Source organism: Oncorhynchus keta, unplaced genomic scaffold (genome assembly GCF_023373465.1).
Source record: "Oncorhynchus keta strain PuntledgeMale-10-30-2019 unplaced genomic scaffold, Oket_V2 Un_contig_28645_pilon_pilon, whole genome shotgun sequence".
NCBI classification, from domain to species: Eukaryota; Metazoa; Chordata; class Actinopteri; order Salmoniformes; family Salmonidae; genus Oncorhynchus; species Oncorhynchus keta.
In genome coordinates, this window is record NW_026286146.1 from 1 (window position 1) to 11,147 (window position 11,147).

At 43.3% G+C, this 11,147-nt stretch overlaps 1 long non-coding RNA gene across 1 annotated transcript; it reads right to left on the reverse strand.

Moving 5' to 3' along the window:
- Positions 1-7,049: 7,049 nt before the first annotated feature.
- On the reverse strand, positions 7,050-10,725 carry LOC127923168 (uncharacterized). Its single transcript, XR_008113533.1, has 3 exons — positions 10,645-10,725; positions 8,338-8,448; positions 7,050-7,093 (listed from the first exon to the last, which is right to left on the reverse strand). It is a non-coding gene; the product is annotated as an uncharacterized LOC127923168 (long non-coding RNA).
- Between the last annotated feature and the right edge of the window lie 422 nt (positions 10,726-11,147).

Consider the following 11,147-nt stretch of genomic DNA (forward strand, 5'->3'; position numbering starts at 1 on the left):
GTCCTACTGTACCTCCAGTCCTACTGTACCTCAGTCCTCAGTACCTCAGTCCTACTGTACCTCAGTCATCAGTCCTACTGTACCTCAGTCCTCATCAGTCCTACTCTACCTCAGTCCTCAGTCCTCCTGTACCTCAGTCCTCATCAGTCCTCCTGTACCTCAGTCCTCATCAGTCCTACTGTACCTCAGTCCTCATCAGTCCTACTGTACCTCAGTCCTCATCAGTCCTCCTGTACCTCAGTCCTCATCAGTCCTACTGTACCTCAGTCCTCATCAGTCCTCCTGTACCTCAGTCCTCATCAGTTCTACTGCACCTCAGTCCTCATCAGTCCTCCTGTACCTCAGTCCTCATCAGTCCTCCTGTACCTCAGTCCTCATCAGTTCTACTGCACCTCAGTCCTCATCAGTCCTCCTGTACCTCAGTCCTCATCAGTTCTACTGCACCTCAGTCCTCATCAGTCCTCCTGTACCTCAGTCCTCATCACCACTCTGCTTCCCAACCCCCTGCCTCTGCCCCCCAACCCCGCCACCACTCTGCCTCCCAACCCCATCTCTGCCCCCCAACCCCACCACCACTCTGCCTCCCACCTCCCTGCCTCTGCCCCCCAACCCCTGCCTCCCAACCCGCCACCCTTCTGCCCCCCAACCCCCTGCCTCTGCCCTAGAGACATCATCACAACCACTCCTGGTTAGCATAATCATCTCTCCATTCAGAGAGAGAGAGGAACTACACCACCCTAGAGACATCATCACAGCCACTACTGGTTAGCATAATCATCTCTCCATTCAGAGAGAGAGAGAACTACACCACCCTAGAGACATCATCACAGCCACTACTGGTTAGCATAATCATCTCTCCATTCAGAGAGAGAGAGGAACTACACCACCCTAGAGACATCATCACAGCCACTACTGGTTAGCATAATCATCTCTCCATTCAGAGAGAGAGAGAGAGAGGAACTACACCACCTAGAGACATCATCACAACCACTCCTGGTTAGCATAATCATCTCTCCATTCAGAGAGAGAGAGGAACTACACCACCCTAGAGACATCATCACAGCCACTACTGGTTAGCATAATCATCTCTCCATTCAGAGAGAGAGAGAGAGAGGAACTACACCACCCTAGAGACATCATCACAGCCACTACTGGTTAGCATAATCATCTCTCCATTCAGAGAGAGAGAGGAACTACACCACCCTAGAGACATCATCACAGCCACTACTGGTTAGCATAATCATCTCTCCATTCAGAGAGAGAGAGAGAGGAACTACACCACCCTAGAGACATCATCACAGCCACTACTGGTTAGCATAATCATCTCTCCATTCAGAGAGAGAGAGAGAGAGGAACTACACCACCCTAGAGACATCATCACAGCCACTACTGGTTAGCATAATCATCTCTCCATTCAGAGAGAGAGAGAGAGAGGAACTACACCACCCTAGAGACATCATCACAGCCACTACTGGTTAGCATAATCATCTCTCCATTCAGAGAGAGAGAGGAACTACACCACCCTAGAGACATCATCACAGCCACTACTGGTTAGCATAATCATCTCTCCATTCAGAGAGAGAGAGAGAGAGAGGAACTACACCACCCTAGAGACATCATCACAGCCACTACTGGTTAGCATAATCATCTCTCCATTCAGAGAGAGAGATGAACTACACCACCCTAGAGATATCATCACAGCCACTACTGGTTAGCATCATCATCTCTCCATTCAGAGAGAGAGATGAACTACACCACCCTAGAGACATCATCACAGCCACTACTGGTTAGCATCATCATCTCTCCATTCAGATAGAGAGAGAGAGAGAGGAACTACACCACCCTAGAGACATCATCACAGTCACTACTGGTTAGCATCATCATCTCTCCATTCAGAGAGAGAGAGGAACTACACCACCCTAGAGACATCATCACAGCCACTACTGGTTAGCATAATCATCTCTCCATTCAGAGAGAGAGAGAGAGAGGAACTACACCACCCTAGAGACATCATCACAGTCACTACTGGTTAGCATAATCATCTCTCCATTCAGAGAGAGAGAGAGAGGAACTACACCACCCTAGAGATATCATCACAGCCACTACTGGTTAGCATCATCATCTCTCCATTCAGAGAGAGAGAGAGAGAGGAACTACACCACCCTAGAGACATCATCACAGTCACTACTGGTTAGCATCATCATCTCTCCATTCAGAGAGAGAGAGGAACTACACCACCCTAGAGACATCATCACAGCCACTACTGGTTAGCATAATCATCTCTCCATTCAGAGAGAGAGAGAGAGAGAGAGATGAACTACACCACAGCCACTACTGGTTAGCATCATCATCTCTCCATTCAGAGAGAGAGAGAGAGAGAGGAACTACACCACCCTAGAGACATCATCACAGCCACTCCTGGTTAGCATAATCATCTCTCCATTCAGAGAGAGAGAGAGATGAACTACACCACCCTAGAGACATCATCACAGCCACTCCTGGTTAGCATCATCATCTCTCCATTCAGAGAGAGAGAGAGAGAGGAGACCACTTAGCAGGAGTCTGATCTGTCAGACTGTTCATCTGACCCAGCAGGACACAGAGGAAAGGACCCAATTACAGCAAAAGCACCTGGGCTGTGTGTGTGTGTGTGTGAGGGTGAGAGAAACCAGACAGGTCTGGGGGTAGAAAGAGCGGTTTCCATCCATTTGGTGACATATTTTCATGAGAATATTAATAATGAATATATGCACATTTTTCCCAGCAAACTGACTTGGTGCCGATAAAGATCAGTGCGTGATGACGTAGTGCAGCCTGCAAACATTTTCATGTCACAGCCAATGGCAGGCAGATACAGGGAGGCTAGTCTACATGATGACATTATTATGGAGAAGAGACAGAATATGTTTTACTTGTGAAACTGCAATGACAAAGCATCAACCATCATCTCAACAGAATCAGACCCTCAATATTTATTGGAAAGAACCATCACGGTCTACTTTCACCACCCTGTGAAATGCATCATGCTGCAAGTCATTTAATCTCTAGTCTAATAAACTGTGAAGTAATTTAATCTGTAGCCTAATAAACTGTGAAGTCATTTAATCTCTAGTCTAATAAACTGTGAAGTCATTTAATCTCTAGTCTAATAAACTGTGAAGTCATTTAATCTGTAGCCCAATAAACTGTTAAGTAATTTAATCTGTAGTTTAATAAACTGTGAAGTCATTTAATCTGTAGCCCAATAAACTGTGAAGTCATTTAATCTCTAGTCTAATAAACTGTGAAGTCATTTAATCTCTAGTCTAATAAACTGTGAAGTCATTTAATCTGTAGCCCAATAAACTGTTAAGTAATTTAATCTGTAGTTTAATAAACTGTGAAGTCATTTAATCTGTAGCCCAATAAACTGTGAAGTCATTTAATCTGTAGTCTAATAAACTGTGAAGTCATTTAATCTCTAGTCTAATAAACTGTGAAGTCATTTAATCTGTAGCCCAATAAACTGTGAAGTCATTTAATCTCTAGTCTAATAAACTGTGAAGTCATTTAATCTGTAGCCTAATAAACTGTGAAGTCATTTAATCTCTAGTTTAATAAACTGTGAAGTCATTTAATCTCTAGTCTAATAAACTGTGAGGTCATTTAATCTCTAGTCTAATAAACTGTGAAGTAATTTAATCTGTAGCCCAATAAACTGTGAGGTCATTTAATCTCTAGTCTAATAAACTGTGAAGTCATTTAATCTCTAGTCTAATAAACTGTGAAGTCATTTAATCTGTAGCCCAATAAACTGTGAGGTCATTTAATCTCTAGTCTAATAAACTGTGAAGTCATTTAATCTGTAGCCTAATAAACTGTGAAGTCATTTAATCTCTAGTTTAATAAACTGTGAAGTCATTTAATCTCTAGTCTAATAAACTGTGAAGTCATTTAATCTGTAGTCTAATAAACTGTGAAGTCATTTAATCTGTAGCCCAATAAACTGTGAAGTCATTTAATCTGTAGTCTAATAAACTGTGAAGTCATTTAATCTGTAGTCTAATAAACTGTGAAGTCATTTAATCTGTAGCCCAATAAACTGTGAAGTCATTTAATCTGTAGTCTAATAAACTGTGAAGTCATTTAATCTGTAGTCTAATAAACTGTGAAGTCATTTAATCTGTAGTCTAATAAACTGTGAAGTCATTTAATCTGTAGTCTAATAAACTGTGAAGTCATTTAATCTCTAGTCTAATAAACTGTGAAGTCATTTAATCTGTAGTTTAATAAACTGTGAAGTCATTTAATCTCTAGTCTAATAAACTGTGAAGTCATTTAATCTCTAGTCTAATAAACTGTGAAGTCATTTAATCTGTAGCCCAATAAACTGTGAAGTCATTTAATCTGTAGTCTAATAAACTGTGAAGTCATTTAATCTGTAGTCTAATAAACTGTGAAGTCATTTAATCTGTAGTCTAATAAACTGTGAAGTCATTTAATCTGTAGCCCAATAAACTGTGCTGTTTCCCGGGTCGTAGTGTGAGGACCACACACCATATCGTGGCATGAGACTCCCAAGTTTACTTCAAAATGATGGTTATTATTTTATTCTGATGGTTATTATGATGGTTATTATTATTATGATAGTTATTATGATGGTTATTATTATTATGATAGTTATTATGATGGTTATTATTATTCTGATGGTTATTATGATGGTTATTATGATGGTTATGATGGTTATTATGATGGTTATGATGGTTATTATGATGGTTATTATTATTATTATGATGGTTATTATGATGGTTATGATAGTTATTATGATGGTTATTATGATGGTTATGATGGTTATTATGACGGTTATGATTGTAATTATGATGATTATTATTATTATTATGATGGTTATTATTATTATGATAGTTATTATGATGGTTATTATTATTATTATGATGGTTATTATGATGGTTATGATAGTTATTATGATGGTTATTATTATTATTATGATGGTTATTATGATGGTTATTATGATGGTTATGATAGTTATTATGATGGTTATTATTATTATTATGATAGTTATTATGGTTATTATTATTATTATGATGGTTATTATGACGGTTATTATTATTATTATGATAGTTATTATGATGGTTATTATTATTATTATTATTATGATGGTTACTATGATGGTTATTATTATTATGATGGTTATTATGATGGTTATTATTATTATGGTTATTATGATGGTTATTATGATGGTTATTATTATTGTTATTATTATTGTTATTATAATGGTTATTATTATGGTTATTATTATTATGGTTATTATTATTATTATGGTTATTATTATTATGATGGTTATTATTATTATGGTTATTATGATGGTTATTATTATTGTTATTATTATTGTTATTATAATGGTTATTATTATGGTTATTATTATGGTTATTATTATTATGATGGTTATTATGGTTATTCTGATGGTTATTCTGATGGTTATTCTGATGGTTATTATGATGGTTATTCTGATGGTTATTATGATGGTTATTCTGATGGTTATTCTGATGGTTATTATGATAGTTATTATGATGGTTATTCTGATGGTTATTATGATGTTTATTATGATGGTTATTCTGATGGTTATTATGATGGTTATTCTGATGGTTATGATGGTTATTATTATTATTCTGATGGTTATTATGATGGTTATTATGATGGTTATTCTGATTATTCTGATGGTTATTATGATGGTTATTATTATTATTCTGATGGTTATTATGATGGTTATTATATAAAGGCGTTTCCACCTCCATTCATTTTATAGACACAGAAAGATCCCACCTAAAAGATCGAAATGAACAAATGATTTGTCTGCATTTATACAATCGTTCCCCAAATGTCCTATTTCCTTCACAGCGTTTTAAATACAGTATGACTCTTTACTGGCATAACTGTGGATGGAAACATGGTTCCAGCTAATGAAATGTGTCTGCAGGCAGAATCAGTATTGATCCATCACCGCGGCCATGCCGGCTCAAAGCCTCATTGGGACGAACTGGAATGACTGCCAGGGTGCGTAGAAACCAGCCATCTTGGGGCCGCAGTTGCTTGGCAGCTGGTCAGAAGTGACGATGTTACTGGTAGACCCAGTGCCTGGGGTTCCTGGTGTCATGTAGAATGACTACAATAACATTATTAACATGGTCTGATACAACACCGGGTATAGAGTCAGACCCAGTGCCTGGGGTTCCTGGTATAGAGTCAGACCCAGTGCCTGGGGTTCCTGGTATAGAGTCAGACCCAGTGCCTGGGGTTCCTGGTATCATGTAGAATGACTACAGTAACATTATTAACATGGTCTGATACAACACCGGGTATAGAGTCAGACCCAGTGCCTGGGGTTCCTGGTATAGAGTCAGACCCAGTGCCTGGGGTTCCTGGTATAGAGTCAGACCCAGTGCCTGGGGTTCCTGGTATAGAGTCAGACCCAGTGCCTGGGGTTCCTGGTATAGAGTCAGACCCAGTGCCTGGGGTTCCTGGTATAGAGTCAGACCCAGTGCCTGGGGTTCCTGGTATAGAGTCAGACCCAGTGCCTGGGGTTCCTGGTATAGAGTCAGACCCAGTGCCTGGGGTTCCTGGTATAGAGTCAGACCCAGTGCCTGGGGTTCCTGGTATAGAGTCAGACCCGGTGCCTGGGGTTCCTGGTATAGAGTCAGACCCAGTGCCTGGGGTTCCTGGTATAGAGTCAGACCCAGTGCCTGGGGTTCCTGGTATAGAGTCAGACCCAGTGCCTGGGGTTCCTGGTATAGAGTCAGACCCAGTGCCTGGGGTTCCTGGTATAGAGTCAGACCCAGTGCCTGGGGTTCCTGGTATAGAGTCAGACCCAGTGCCTGGGGTTCCTGGTATAGAGTCAGACCCAGTGCCTGGGGTTCCTGGTATCGAGTCAGACCCAGTGCCTGGGGTTCCTGGTATCGAGTCAGACCCAGTGCCTGGGGTTCCTGGTATAGAGTCAGAGCTGACACTACCAGAGACATTTTCTATACGCAGGAAATATTAGGAATAATACACATTTTCCCCTTTTCTCTGAGTGTTCTTCAACAAGAAGATAGAAGACCTATAAAAACACGGAAGTCAGCAATAAATTGATGGATACTTGGTATTGATGTGACATTACAGACAGACAGACAGACAGACAGACAGACAGAGCGGAGGAAGAGAGAGAGGAGAGAGAGAGAGAGAGAGAGAGAGAGAGCGGAGGAAGAGAGAGAGAGAGAGAGCAGAGGAGAGAGAGGAGAGCGACAGAGAGAGAGAGAGTGGAGGAAGAGAGAGAGCGGAGAGAGAGAGAGCTGAGGGATCGAGGGCAGAGGAAGAGAGAGAGCGGAGAGAGCGGAGAGAGAGAGCTGAGGGATCGAGGGCAGAGGAAGAGAGAGAGCGGAGAGAGAGAGAGCTGAGGATCGAGGGCAGAGGAAGAGAGAGAGTGGAGGAAGAGAGAGAGCTGAGGGATCGAGGGCGGAGGAAGAGAGAGAGTGGAGGAAGAGAGAGGGCGGAGGAAGAGAGAGAGCGGAGAGAGAGAGTGGAGAGAGAGAGTGGAGGAAGAGAGAGCGGAGGAAGAGAGAGAGTGGAGAGAGAGAGAGCGGAGAGAGAGAGTGGAGAGAGTGGAGGAAGAGAGAGAGCGGAGGAAGAGAGAGTGGAGAGAGAGAGAGAGTGGAGAGAGAGAGAGAGCGGAGGAAGAGAGAGAGTAATACTTCAGCAGATAATTGTTCTGACATCAAAGGTCCCACAACAATATCCACCTTCTATTGGATAATAATCCCCTTCTTAGGGACAGAGAAAGGTAGAGAGGAGGGGTGGAGAGAGGGGGAGAGAGACAGGTAGAGAGGAGGGGTGGAGAGAGGGGGAGAGAGACAGGTAGAGGGGGAGAGACAGGTAGAGGGGGAGAGACAGGTAGAGGGGTAGAGAGACAGGTAGAGGAGGAGAGAGACAGGTAGAGGGAGCGATAGAGAGAGGGGAGAGAGACAGGTAGAGGTGGAGAGAGGGAGAGGGGGAAAGAGACAGGTAGAGGGGGAAAAGAGAAAGAGAGGTAGAGGGGGAAAGAGAGAAAGAGAGGTAGAGGGGAGAGAGACAGGTAGAGGGGGAGAGAGACAGGTAGAGGGGGAGAGAGACAGGTAGAGGGGGGAGAGAGACAGGCAGAGGGTAGAGAGACAGGCAGAGGGGAGAGAGAGATAACATGTCCCTTAGGGATAATGGGGTTATATTTGCATATAGTCTGTCAGCAAAACTACAGGCTAGTCATATGAGACTGTGTGTGTCTGTAGGAGTTCTGTGTGTGTGAGAGCGCATAAGTGATCCTGTGTCCACCTGTTCCTTGTCCTGCAGCTCCGTCTCCAGCTCCTGAACTCGTACAGTGAGCTTAGAGTTCCTCTCCTTCTCCACGTTGGCCTTTTCACACTGAGACTCCAACTCTGCTATCTACAGGAGAGAGAGGAGCAGGAGATATAGAGCAGGAGGAGAGCGGAGGAGGAGGAGAGAGAGGAGCAAGAAGAGAGAGGAGCAGGAGGAGAGAGAGGAGCAAGTGGTGGAGAGAATAGGAGGAGGAGGAGTAGGAGGAGAGAGAGGAGCAGGAGAGAGAGGAGCAAGTGGTGGAGAGAAGAGGAGGAGGAGGAGAGAGGAGCAGGAGGAGAGAGGAGCAGGAGGAGAGACCCTTGTTAGGAACTCTTAGAACCCTCCCCTGATATCAGCAGGATCATGTTCTGGATTGATGTGTATATCAGTGGAGGCTCCTCATCCTACTCAGTGAATTTCATACAAATAAATTGAGTAAAACATTACAAAACGTGATCCTTTTTAGATAGAACTATAGTAAATAAATTCAGGTCACCAAATAACTGATTAAAACACACCATTTGGAAATGAAGGTCTACAGTAGTCTCAACAGCACTCTGTAGAGTAGCACCATGGTGTAGCCGGAGGACAGCTAGCTTCCGTCCTCCTCTGGCTACATTGACTTCAATAAAAAACCTGGGAGGCTTATGGTTCTCAACCCCCTACAATTTGTCTCAAGACAGCTATATAGATAGCTCTATGTAGGGTCCTCTATAGTGTCCCTATGTAGATAGCTCTATGTAGAGTCCTCTATAGTGTCCCTATGTAGATAGCTCCACTTAGGGTCCTCTATAGTGTCTATATAGACAGCTCTATGTAGGGTCCTCTATAGTGTCTACGTAGATAGCTCTACATAGGGTCCTCTATAGTATCTATGCAGATGGCTCTATGCAGATGTCTCTATATAGATAGCTCTACGTAGAGTCCTCTATAGTGTCTATATATATAGCTCTACGTAGGGTCCTCTATAGTGTCTATATAGATAGCTCTAAGTAGGGACCTCTATAGTGTCTATATAGATAGCTCTATGTAGGGTCCTCTATAGTGTCTCCATGTAGATAGCTCTATGTAGGGTCCTCTATAGTGTCTATATAGACAGCTCTACGTAGGGTCCTCTATAGTGTCTATATAGATAGCTCTACGTAGGGTCCTCTATAGTGTCTATGTAGATAGCTCTACGTAGGGTCCTCTATAGTGTCTATATAGATAGCTCTACGTAGGGTCCTCTATATAGACAGCTCTACGTAGGGTCTTCTATATAGACAGCTCTATGGAGGCTCCTCTATAGTGTCTCTCGTAGGGTCCTCTATAGTGTCTCTACGTAGGGTCCTCTATAGTGTCTCTACGTAGGGTCCTCTATAGTGTCTCTACGTAGGCTCCTCTATAGTGTCTCTACGTAGGGTCCTCTATAGTGTCTCTACGTAGGGTCCTCTATAGTGTCTCTACATAGGCTCCTCTATAGTGTCTATATAGACAGCTCTACGTAGGGTCCTCTATAGTGTCTCTACGTAGGGTCCTCTATAGTGTCTCTACGTAGGGTCCTCTATAGTGTCTATATAGACAGCTCTATGTAGGGTCCTCTATAGTGTCTCTACGTAGGCTCCTCTATAGTGTCTATACAGACAGCTCTACGTAGGCTCCTCTATAGTGTCTATATAGACAGCTCTACGTAGGGTCCTCTATATAGACAGCTCTACGTAGGGTCCTCTATATAGACAGCTCTCGTAGGGTCCTCTATATAGACAGCTCTACGTAGGGTCCTCTATAGTGTCTATATAGAAAGCTCTACGTAGGGTCCTCTATAGAGACAGCTCTACGTAGGGTCCTCTATATAGACAGCTCTACGTAGGGTCCTCTATAGTGTCTATATAGATAGCTCTACGTAGGGTCCTCTATATAGACAGCTCTACGTAGGGTCCTCTATATAGACAGCTCTACGTAGGGTCCTCTATATAGACAGCTCTCGTAGGCTCCTCTATATAGACAGCTCTACGTAGGCTCCTCTATATAGACAGCTCTCGTAGGCTCCTCTATATAGACAGCTCTACGTAGGCTCCTCTATGTAGACAGCTCTCGTAGGCTCCTCTAGACAGCTCTGCACGTAGGCTCCTCTATATAGACAGCTCTCGTATGCTCCTCTATATAGACAGCTCTCGTAGGCTCCTCTATAGACAGCTCTACGTAGGCTCCTCTATGTAGACAGCTCTACGTAGGCTCCTCTATGTAGACAGCTCTACGTAGGCTCCCTCTATAGACAGCTCTACGTAGGCTCCTCTATAGTACCTTTTCCCTCAGTGTGTCGCTCTCCTCCTTGCAGGTGTTGAGTTGTTTTCTTCCAGATCTCTACGTTAGCGGAGGACTCCGTTAGCGCGCGTCTACCAGCCGAGCATTACTGTCCCGTAGAGTCTGGAGCTCTGTCTCCAACTTCTTATTGGGCATTGGTGTTAGGGGGGGGAGAGAGAGAGAAAAAGAGAAGAGGAGAATAGAGAGAGAGAAAGAGAAGAGAGAGAGAGAGAGAGAGAAGAGAGAGAGAGAGAGAGAGAGAAGAGAGGAGGAGAGAGAGAGAGAGAAGAGAGCGAGAGAGGAGAGAAGAGGGAGAAGAGAGAGAGAGAGAAAAAGAAGAGAGGGAGAGAGAGGGAGAGAGAAGGGAGGAGAGAGAAAGAGAGAGGAGGAGAGAGAGGGAGGAGAGAGGAGAAGAGAGGGAGAGGAGAGAGAGAGAAGAGAAAGAGAGAGAGAGAGAAGAGAGAGAAGAGAAGAGGGGAGAGAGAGATGGAGAGGGAGGGAGA